A 10,234-nucleotide genomic window follows, 5' to 3' on the forward strand; every position below is an offset into this window, starting at 1 on the left:
CGTATACGAACATGATCTTGCGTGTGTCCCTATCACCATCAGAAAATGCATATAGCACATGACCAGGCAAAACAGTAATGTCGTAAGATGTGATCGACAATGAAGGCCCCTCTAGCGATAAGAGCTCTATGGGTGTGTCCGCAACAATGTATTCTGCAGCAGCATCCTCCTGATCTGCGGGGTCTATTGACTGTGCATGGTGCGATGACTGCGTCCGAGCTGGGCCCCCAACATCTGTGCTTGCAGTCCTCTGCTGTTGGCAGCGCAAAAAAGTAAGTCAACTGCAGAAAAATCAATGGAAACCAGCAAAGTCAACTGCAGAAAAACTGAAGAACAGAGATACACTTACATATCTATCGAATCCTACGGCAATGCGAGCACGGATCCTCTTTATGTGATCATCCTTCTTTGCATCGTATCTTTTCATCTGTTCTGCCATGTATGCGTCCACCCATTGCTCCGGACCTCCCATCCTTTGAGAATCTGGCAACTCACTGTATATCCTCCATCCTTTGACCATTGAATCAGTCTCATGCTTTTTTCTATTTTTCTACCACTTGAATTCCACATCCTCGAATCTCTGGCAGCTACGATGCTCCTTGTACTCCGTGTGGGTGCCGTGCCGTATACACGTGCATCAGTAGGCCCTATTCTACCTCCAGCAGGGACTGCAATGTTCAGGCCATGTGCAGCTTTTAAATGTTCCTCCATGGCTGAGCATCGATAGTAGAAGTGTGTGCGCTTGCTGTAGAACTGGTCACAAGTGCACCGGCGAGCCAATCGACCATTCTTGTCAAAGACAATCTCGAAGGCTCGGACGATACCATCATCCGTGGGGTGCACAGGCCTAGGGCGTGCTCTAGGACCACCTTGGTCAATGCCATGTGTGTCTGCAGTTGTCGTCGTTTCGCCTGGCAAAGCATCAAATGGCACAACAACAATGTTCAGAATTCAATCTAACTTGATGACAGCATTCATACACAATATTTTTTGACGCCAGTTTCTGATCTGCAGACAAGAACAACAAGAAATCCATAGTATACGTTTTTAAAATCATCCCAAATGGGCATGCAATGTACTCACTTGGTGCCAACCCCGAACCGGCTAACGAGTCAGTAGCAGGGACTTGATGTTCTTCATCACGAATATCATCGGCAGACCTGGCAGCGGCTTGATCTTCCTCATCGGCAAGATCAGCCGAAGGCCTCTCAAGAACAAGATCCTCTTCCTGGGCAATATCGTCTGCAGGCTCTTCTGTACTTGCATCGTGGTTAACTGTTGTTTAGGCAATGCAATTAAACCTCGGTGCAAAAATAAATTGAAACCACTTACATGCGAAAAATAAAAACTTACAAGTGGACTCCCTTGAAAGCATCCGATTGATGGAACAAATGGTAGTTGTTTCTTGGTTGGAGATTGTTGCGCCTTTGCTTGCTTTCTGGGAGCCGGCGGCACCACAAATTTGCGCACAGAAACAAACTTGCTAGAGCGGAGCTTCCTTGGTGAGGGCACGTGGGGTGTCTTAGGAGATGGGGATGCCACATGCATGGCTTGCTGAGGGGAGAGTGGTGATGGCATGTGCATGGCTTGTTCCCCTTGCGATCGGAGCTTCCTTGGCAATGGCACTTGGGGTGTCTCGGGGGATGGTGATGCTGCATGCATGGCTGGCTGAGGAGATGGTGATGCCACGTGCATGGCTTCTTGCCCTTGCGATCGGAGCTTCCTTGGCGAGGGGACTTGGGGTACGTCAGGAGATGGTGAGGCCACATGCATGGCTTGCTTGGGAGATGGTGATTGTTGCCCTTGAGATCGAAGCTTCCTTGGCGAGGGGAATTGGGGTACATCGGGAGATGGTGAGGCCACATGCATGGCTTGCTTAGGAGATGGTGATTACTGCCCTTGTGATCAGAGCTTCATTGGTGAGCGTGCTTGGGGTGTCTGGGGGGGTGCTGATGCCACGTGCATGGCTTGCTGCCCTTGTGATCTGGGTCTTTTGCCCAGCTTCATTCTATTGGAGCCAGCAAACACACGTTTAATTTGAAACATGCACTTGGACGAACTCCACAACACACCTGGACACAAAAGCCCTAAACCATGCTGTGCGGCTACGCTATCGACTACGGGCATGGATGACATACACTGCAATTACTGCAATTAAGTGGAATTCTTTATTCTATGCCAGGTGCAACACAAATCGCAAAGCTGTAGAGGAACTCACCTGAGCAAATTCTCGTCTCGCATGCCGTCGATACTGAGGGTCGACACTCCTTGCTCCAGAGTTTGCGCACACCACCCTTCTGCTATTGCTCCATCATCAATGTCCATGATATAGGAGAATTCGTGCTTGCACCACCTCTAATCCCAGGACTAAAGCTTTTCCAGGCAGAGAGAGCTGACCCTTACAAGTACCATAGCCCCGTGAGCCTGCACATATCGGCCGAAAGAGTTCCAGACAGCAGATAATTGTTTCTCAGGCCTTTGCACCACCAAGATAGAGATATTTAGCCATCCGATATATTGTTGGAGGGCATCCACCTAACTAATCATGCTCTTCATCAACTTACAAATACTGTAAAACCTCGCTCCAATAAATTAACGTTGGTATTTCTCCAGATAGCCGGTTTTGGGCCAAATCCTTGCAAAAAACAGCTGGGATAAGATTGAATTCATATTCTAAACGCCCAGTGATAAGATCACCGTCATATTCTAAACGCTTGAGAAAGTAACTCACAGTATCTTCAGATTGGGAAGTTGCGATAAGGTCGAAGGGATAGGACCCGCGATCATGTTATTTTTCAAGACCCTGTTCAGAGAGAACAAGATGAACGTAAGAAAGAATGAGACAATGAACACTGTAGTTGTGTAGATATAATCACGGGGCTCACAGATGCTCAAGCTGTTTCAGCTTGGAAATGGAGAAGGGTATCTTGCTAGAAAGAGAGTTGAAAGAGAGATCCCTGCAAGTAGATCACAACCATGAAAATCCAGAACCTGTAAGCGAAAGCCATGAGAATGGCTAGCTTTTTTGCCACATGCAAAGCTCGCGGCACCGAATGTGCCCAGGGCTGGGCACCCCAGGATCCGGGCACTTCCGAGGCCGGGCACGCCCGGGGCCGGGCACCCCAGGATCCGGGCACTTTTGAGGCCGGGCACGCTCGTGGCCGGGCACATTTGCAGCCGGGCACATTTTGGGCCGGGCACTTCCAAAGCCGGGCACATTCGGAGCCGGGCACGTGGGGAGCCGGGCACTTGGGTGACAAGACGAATATCCGTTCGAATTTCACAGTCAACGTGATCGATGGCCCAGATGATCGGATGTGATGGGGGCAAAAAGGGGGCCGTCGATCACCACTCTCCCCTCCTTAAAAGACCCCCCCTTACCATAGACACGAGGCACCCCCTAGGGTTTCTTAGATTGGGGTGTCATCATGATATTTTCCACCTTATTTTGTATTTATAAGAAGGTTTCTTGATTGGTAGGGGAGTTGGGTTGCAACGTTCATTTTCTTTTGTCGTCAAGTACATTTACTGAGCGGGAGAGAGAGAGAGAGAGAGAGAGAGAGAGAGAGAGAGACACCATTTGCAGTTGCTCTGATCTGCACAATATTGTTATACAAGAGCCAGGCCATTTTTAAATATTCCATACTCTACGCTTAACATTCTAATTGAATCATCATCATCTACGATCAACATCAGGCATCGACGAGGGGGTGCAGGGAGCTGCTGCGATGATTATTGGCATTTTTACGAATGCCAAATCTGTGACGATTACTGATGTACGTGCTACGAAGACAGCGACGACTGATGCAGAGTGTGACTATTGATGCGGGCTGTGACCAACGTCATCTACGATGCAGCCACCGACTTGCGATAGCGCTAGGTGTCTTTGGTTATTGTTTATTTGTTTTTTAATGAATTATTGTTTATTTGTCTTTAAATGATATAGTTATGATTTGTTTTTAACCTAATTATTGTTGATTTTTTTAAAAAAATGTTATAGTAGTGTTATATGGATGTCCCATGATGACTTAACTTTCATGATAGCAGAAAATGATTTCACCCCCAATGATCTTCCCATCCATGTCCATCACACTATTAAACTCCCTCGTTCTATGTTCTCCTTTTTGGGGCATTTTTGTTCGTCACTACTAAACCACCTCTAAGTATATGATCTGATTCAAAGGATATTTGGTCATTTCCTAAGTTGCAACAAAAAATGCTGTAGTTGTAAATGAATGCTATACTTGTTGTACTTGCATTCATAATAGTACTCCATAAGTATGATAAAGGCATGAGAAATTTGACAATGATGCTTTTGCTACTTGTCCAAGAATAAAAGACTGTTTTTTAAGGAATGCATTCAATAATAGTGTAATATAGTACTTTTGAAAATGTGACCAGAAACCCTTTTCGGTGGGACCTAGAAGGGAGCTTCAAGAAAATTTCAAATAATGAGCTCTCCTTGAGAGCCTTGAAGAGAGCTCTTCCAATTCTTTTCATTTCATGAAAATTTCCCTAAAACCTTCTTAAAGATTCTTCATTCTTCTCATATATCAAGCAGGCTTGCCTTCAAATTTAGCAAGAATGACTTCTCATAACATTATCTAAACCTACAAAAAGATATGGATACTATCTTTTTGAAGCACCTACCTTAATCAATCATCCTCTTTTTGAGAAAGCTTATATTTAAGAGAAATATCATTCAAGGCCTTTAGCTCAAGATGCCCATCATCCTAGATATCAATCCATCTCATCACTCTCTTATCATAAAGGGCTTCAAAAAGTTTTGACTTATGATGCATTACATAAAAGTCCTCTCCAAACATGCCCCGAAATAGCAAAATGTCTTGCAATAATATGCAATCAATCCCATAGCTATGTTGATGCTCTTGCTTGAATTCCTTAGTCACATATCACACAATATTGCATGTCATTTGGCTAATTAATAGAAACCCATAAAGTTCCTCTAGATTTTCTCAACCTTCAACCATGGATATTTAGAGAGATAGACATAGAGTAGGCAAGAGGGTGATGGAAGCTTATCTTTGTATAGCAACCAAATCTTCTTCCAAACTTAGAGGGAGGAGACATACCATTTTTATATTACATTTTACCATTGAAACTAGTCATTGGGGCTTCTAATTTAGAGATGCCCCAAGATTCAAATGACATTTGAAATATCTAAATACTTTTCATGTATGGATTTTATTGGTTCAACAACATATCATCTTAGTTATACTATTTCAACATCTAAAACTTTAAATGTTGTACATCTCTAAATGTATCATTATATAAGGGGATGACAAACCACACTCAAAAGAGATAACTATTGTGATGAGCTATTAAGTCCCAAGGACAAGACCTTCCTATCTGCATTTGGATTAGTATCTCTAAGTATTGCCATGTAAATCTTAATCCACTCTAAAACTCAATAGTAATAGAAAGCAACTCAATAATGGACTATTAAGTCCCAAGGACACAATCTTCCTATCATCCCATTTGGCATTACTCCACACAATATCACACTCTTCGCCTCTTTCTCACTCCATACAATTTTAGTTAATATTGGGTTTGTATTAGAAATTTGTACTTATTTGAGAGATTAGTTTACAATTTGGAGGTTTTGTATTTCACAAGTACATATCTACTGAATTTACAAGTGTAATATCTTAGGACGCTATAGCAACCACTCGAGTGTGAGCTTCAAGCCAGATGGGCCGATACAACTTATAAGGCAAGGCAATTTATAAAATTTTACTTAACATTTTGCATTTTTCTTGTGATTCATTTTTGAATTTTAATTCAATGATATGGAATGATACCAGTATGTTGTACTTGCACAATTGTGGTCTAGGATGTAACAATAGTTATATAATTAATGTTTGAGTGCTTAGAAAATAATTATGGAAGCTTTGACTAGACAAATTCATATTCCATTGATATTGTTAGTTCAACAACATGAAATCTTAATTATACTGTCTCAATATCTAAAACTCCAAACAATGTAAATCTCTAATTGCTATCATCATAGACTCTAAACTCTAAACTTTTGTAGATCTCTAAATGTGTTCATGTGTTAGTGTGCACTTTCAATCATACAAGAGATATTGCATTATCATACAATAGATATTAGAATTATACAAACCACATTCAGAAGGGATAATTGTTGTGAATTTGTTTTAAGGTCTGAGGGACATGGCCTTACTATCTGCATTTGGATTAGTGTCTCTAAATATTGAAATAACTTGTCTTTATGCAAATCTTAAACTTGAAATTACTTGTGTTCATGTCTAGGTTTGAATTGAATGTGTAGGTCTTATACTTATTGTCGGGGGTAAAGGCGCCTCCGCCCAGACGCCCGTGTATTACTACACTAAAAATACCCACCACTGTACACTACAAGTGGCGGGCGCCCGTCACCATCACTTTATTATTTATTCTTTTAGTGACAGTTTGAATAAAGGAAGACAAGTCACACATTGTGACTGTTGGAGTTACCCTTTTGTGTCTCTCTCTCTTCTTGTTTTTTCTCTCCCGCAAAAGCTCTTCCAAGCAAGCTTTGATCCTTCTCACCTTTCAACTGGTATCAAAACATGGTTGCTTGAGCATTCCGACTTGGTTCATGACTCCTTCAGCTTGCTATTGAATCCCTACACTCATTGGGTCTCCTTCTCGGCAGTCATAGCCAACTCTCTCAAGCTCCCATCACTCCTCGGAGTCCTGAGCACCTTCTCGGCCCCTTTGGCCAACCTCAGGGCATTGCATCGGATGTATTTCTTCATTTGCTTTAGGGTTTCATGCTGGTTACAGGTCTACATGTCTAAGAAGAGAAAGAGGGCAGCACCATTGAAGCTCCGGTGCTCCATATATTGACATAGACCTTTTGTGGCTACTTCAGGCTTGTTGTGTGCCTTCATTGGCACCCCTTGGAGCTTCCTGACCAACACAACAACAGCAGCGACAACCCTAGGTAGTGTGAGAGTTTGGAATGGAAGAGGAAACACAAACACAAAGGAAGAGAGAGAAAGCAAAAAATGAAGGAAGAAAATTTGCACTGACTGAAATGAATGCTGAATACAAAGGTGTGGATTGATCAGTCCTTGCACATAGCCCAAAGTGTTAGTGAGAGCACCAGACCAGGCTGGAAACAATGGCATCACCAATGTCGGAGTGGGAGAGGAGGAAGAGTGTGCTAAAATCTACAAAATAGTATATGGTGGGACTGATGGGGGGGTTGCTATATATAGCTCCCCAACCTTCAAACTAGGGCCGAGCTAGCCCAAAACTGGCCGATTGCACTATAATGTCCATCCTGCCCATAATATGGGCCGACTACCTATACCCAGGAGGTCAACTGGCCAAGACAGGCTAACACCCCCTCTTAGATCCTGGGAGGGTCTGAAGACCTAACATCCGCATGTGATGAAGCAAAGAAGCTTGAGACAACGACTTCATGAAGAGATCAGCCACATTTTCCGCCGTAATTGAGACAGAGTGAACTATCCCGCTGAGCCGGTAATCAGGCTGATCAGCATGGACCTGCAGAAGAAGCAAGAAAATGAGTAACACCTAAATCCTGCATAAGCCGGTGATACCACAAAGGAATCCTAAGAGACTCCTCTTGCTATGAGGGAGACCGAGTAGCCTGCGAAACCTGCAAAGCACCTGTCTTTGAAACCGATGCCCCCTCACCAAGGGAAAGTAGATCATCCTCGTCTGAAGAAGGCTCCTCATCAAATGGCTATGGATCTCTAGAAGACTCTGGAGGGGAGGCTGAAGGGGTGGAAGTACTCGAAGAAGAAGGAGTCACATCTGCCAAAGGGGGAGGGGAAGCCGAAGTAGAGGGAACAAAAGAAGGAGAAATAGGAGGGGGAGGAATCGAAGAAGAAAGAGAGGAGCTAAGAGGCATCCTGCAAGGAAGAGTAGGGAAAAAAGATGGGAGAAGGTCCATCGATGAGGAAGAAGCACCTGTAATAGAACCATCAATCGGATCATCGGAGGCTGAATCCTCATTGAAGATCACATCCCTACTCACCTCAATCTTCCGCGTCGTCAGGTCGTAGAGCCTATATCCCTTCATGGTCATGCTATAGCCCACGAAGATAAGCTGTCTCGACTTAGAGTCGAGCTTCGCCTTCCTCTTCTTCTTGTCCACATGGACAAAAGCATCACATCCAAAGATGCGAAAGTGGGACACGGAAGGCTTCCTCCCAAAGAAAGCCTCAAAACAAATCATGTCTTGCAATGCCAAAGTTGGAGAGCGGTTGCGAATATCCACTGCCGTAGCCACTGCCTCACCCCAAAGGGAGTGAGGAAGACTCCTATGCTCCAGCATGGATCGGTCCATCTCCACCATGGTTTAATTCACACGCTCCACCACACCATTCTTGGATGGTGTGTTCGGATGGGAATACTCCACCTGAATGTCATGATCCTTGCAAAATTGAGAGAAAAAGTGAGAAGTAAACTCGCACTGTGACCAGCTTGAACATCACGAACTTTGGAAGTAGTTTGTGTCTCCACAAACACCTTCCACTCGTAGAAACGGGAGTACGCCTTGCTCTTGTACTCCAAGAAGTAAGGCCACACATAATGACTGAAGTTGTCCACAATCAGCATCAAATACTTGGCCTTCCCAAGGGAGGCCATGCTCAAAGGTCCGCAAAGGTTGGTGTGAACCAACTTAAGCGGTAAAGAAGCCCTCCTGGAAGCAACCTGCGGGTGAGGCTGCCTATGCTGCTTTCCCCTCAAGCAGCTAGCGTATAAAGTGTTAAGAGGAGGGAAATCTGGAAGTCCATCCACCATCTTCCTCCAAGAAGCTCGCTGAATCCAATCAAGGTTCAGATGCCCATAACGAGCATGCCAAAGCAGCCCAAGCTCATGGGAAGCCCTCGTTGTTGACATATCGAGCTCCACTCGTGATACGCCAGGGTGACCGTTGTGTATTTATGTCACCGACTTGTCAGTTGCAGATGCGGTTGGTACACCGCCCCTGAATAATAGCTACATGATAGCTATCCTTATCTACTCTAGTTCGTGGCTCAGTTAGTATGCCACCTTAGTTAGTTGAGTTTGGTTTGAGACCTATATCTAGGGTTCTTCTATTTCTTTGTACTAGAGTTCTTTTGGCTTACACAACTAATAAGAGGAAAACTGTTTTCAGCCTCCACCCGTGTGTGTCTTCCCCCATTGTGCAAGCAAGAAAGCTTCAAGCGAGACTCCTTCCTTCTCTCCCACAATCTTGACATGGTATCAGAGCCTTGTTCGTGGTAAGGAGCTCAAGAAAGCAAGCCAAGCTCGCGGTGTTCTGGTAAGAGGAGCAGTGTTGCTTTCATTTTCTGTTTTGGGAGCAGATCTCTGCAGGTAGTACAGCCGGAAATTGCAGGAGTGCATTGTCTCAGGTTGAGACGCCCTTCGCGGTGAAGCAAGAGGGCAGTATATGCTGCGGGAAAGGGCTTTAGCCCTTGGCGACCTTGTTTTTTTGATTTGAGGCCATTTCGGGGCCTGTTTTGCAGACGGAAGTTTTCTGCACGCACTCAAGAAAAGGCTCAGTTTTATGCTGTGCGACCACTGTTCTACAGGTCGGTGAAAAGTTACTATAGAAATTGCATCGTATGCTTGTGCGCAGAGACATTGGGAGTTTCAGAATCATCCTTGGTTCCTGTTTATGCAAAATCGTCACTAGGAAGTGACTGTGTGGTCAAATACCACTTTCGCCAGTTTTGCAGATTTGCCCTTGTGAGGGTGAAGCTGTGTTTTTTGCAGTGACAGAATTTCTTGCAGTATTCTGTAATGGCATCTGATTCTCTTTCACAGATTGTCACTGAAAAGCTTGACAAGAACAACTTCCAAGCATGGAAGTTTAGAATGACGAATTTCCTTATGGGAAAAGGATATTGGGAATTTGTTGCAGGAAATGAAGAAGAACCAGTTCTTCCTGATGTTCCCAATCAACAGCAAATGCAGGCATTCAAAGCATGGCATGAGAGAGCCAGGAAAGTTATGTACTGGCTGTCTATCAGCATTTCAGACTCTATGATTGTGCATATTCAGGATGCAAGTACGCCAAAGGAGGCATGGGATACTCTGTCAAAGATGTATAGCACAAATACGCAAGCCAGGAAAATGCAGCTCAAGCAAGAGTTGCACAATGTGCAAAGAGAAAATATGAGCATCAACGACTACCATATGAAGGTGAAGAAGATTGCAGATGCACTTGCTTCCATTGGGTCAC

This window comes from Lygodium microphyllum, chromosome 4, assembly GCF_053477565.2.
Source record: "Lygodium microphyllum isolate KBCC chromosome 4, Lygodium_microphyllum_v1.1.10, whole genome shotgun sequence".
Taxonomy (NCBI): Eukaryota; Viridiplantae; Streptophyta; class Polypodiopsida; order Schizaeales; family Lygodiaceae; genus Lygodium; species Lygodium microphyllum.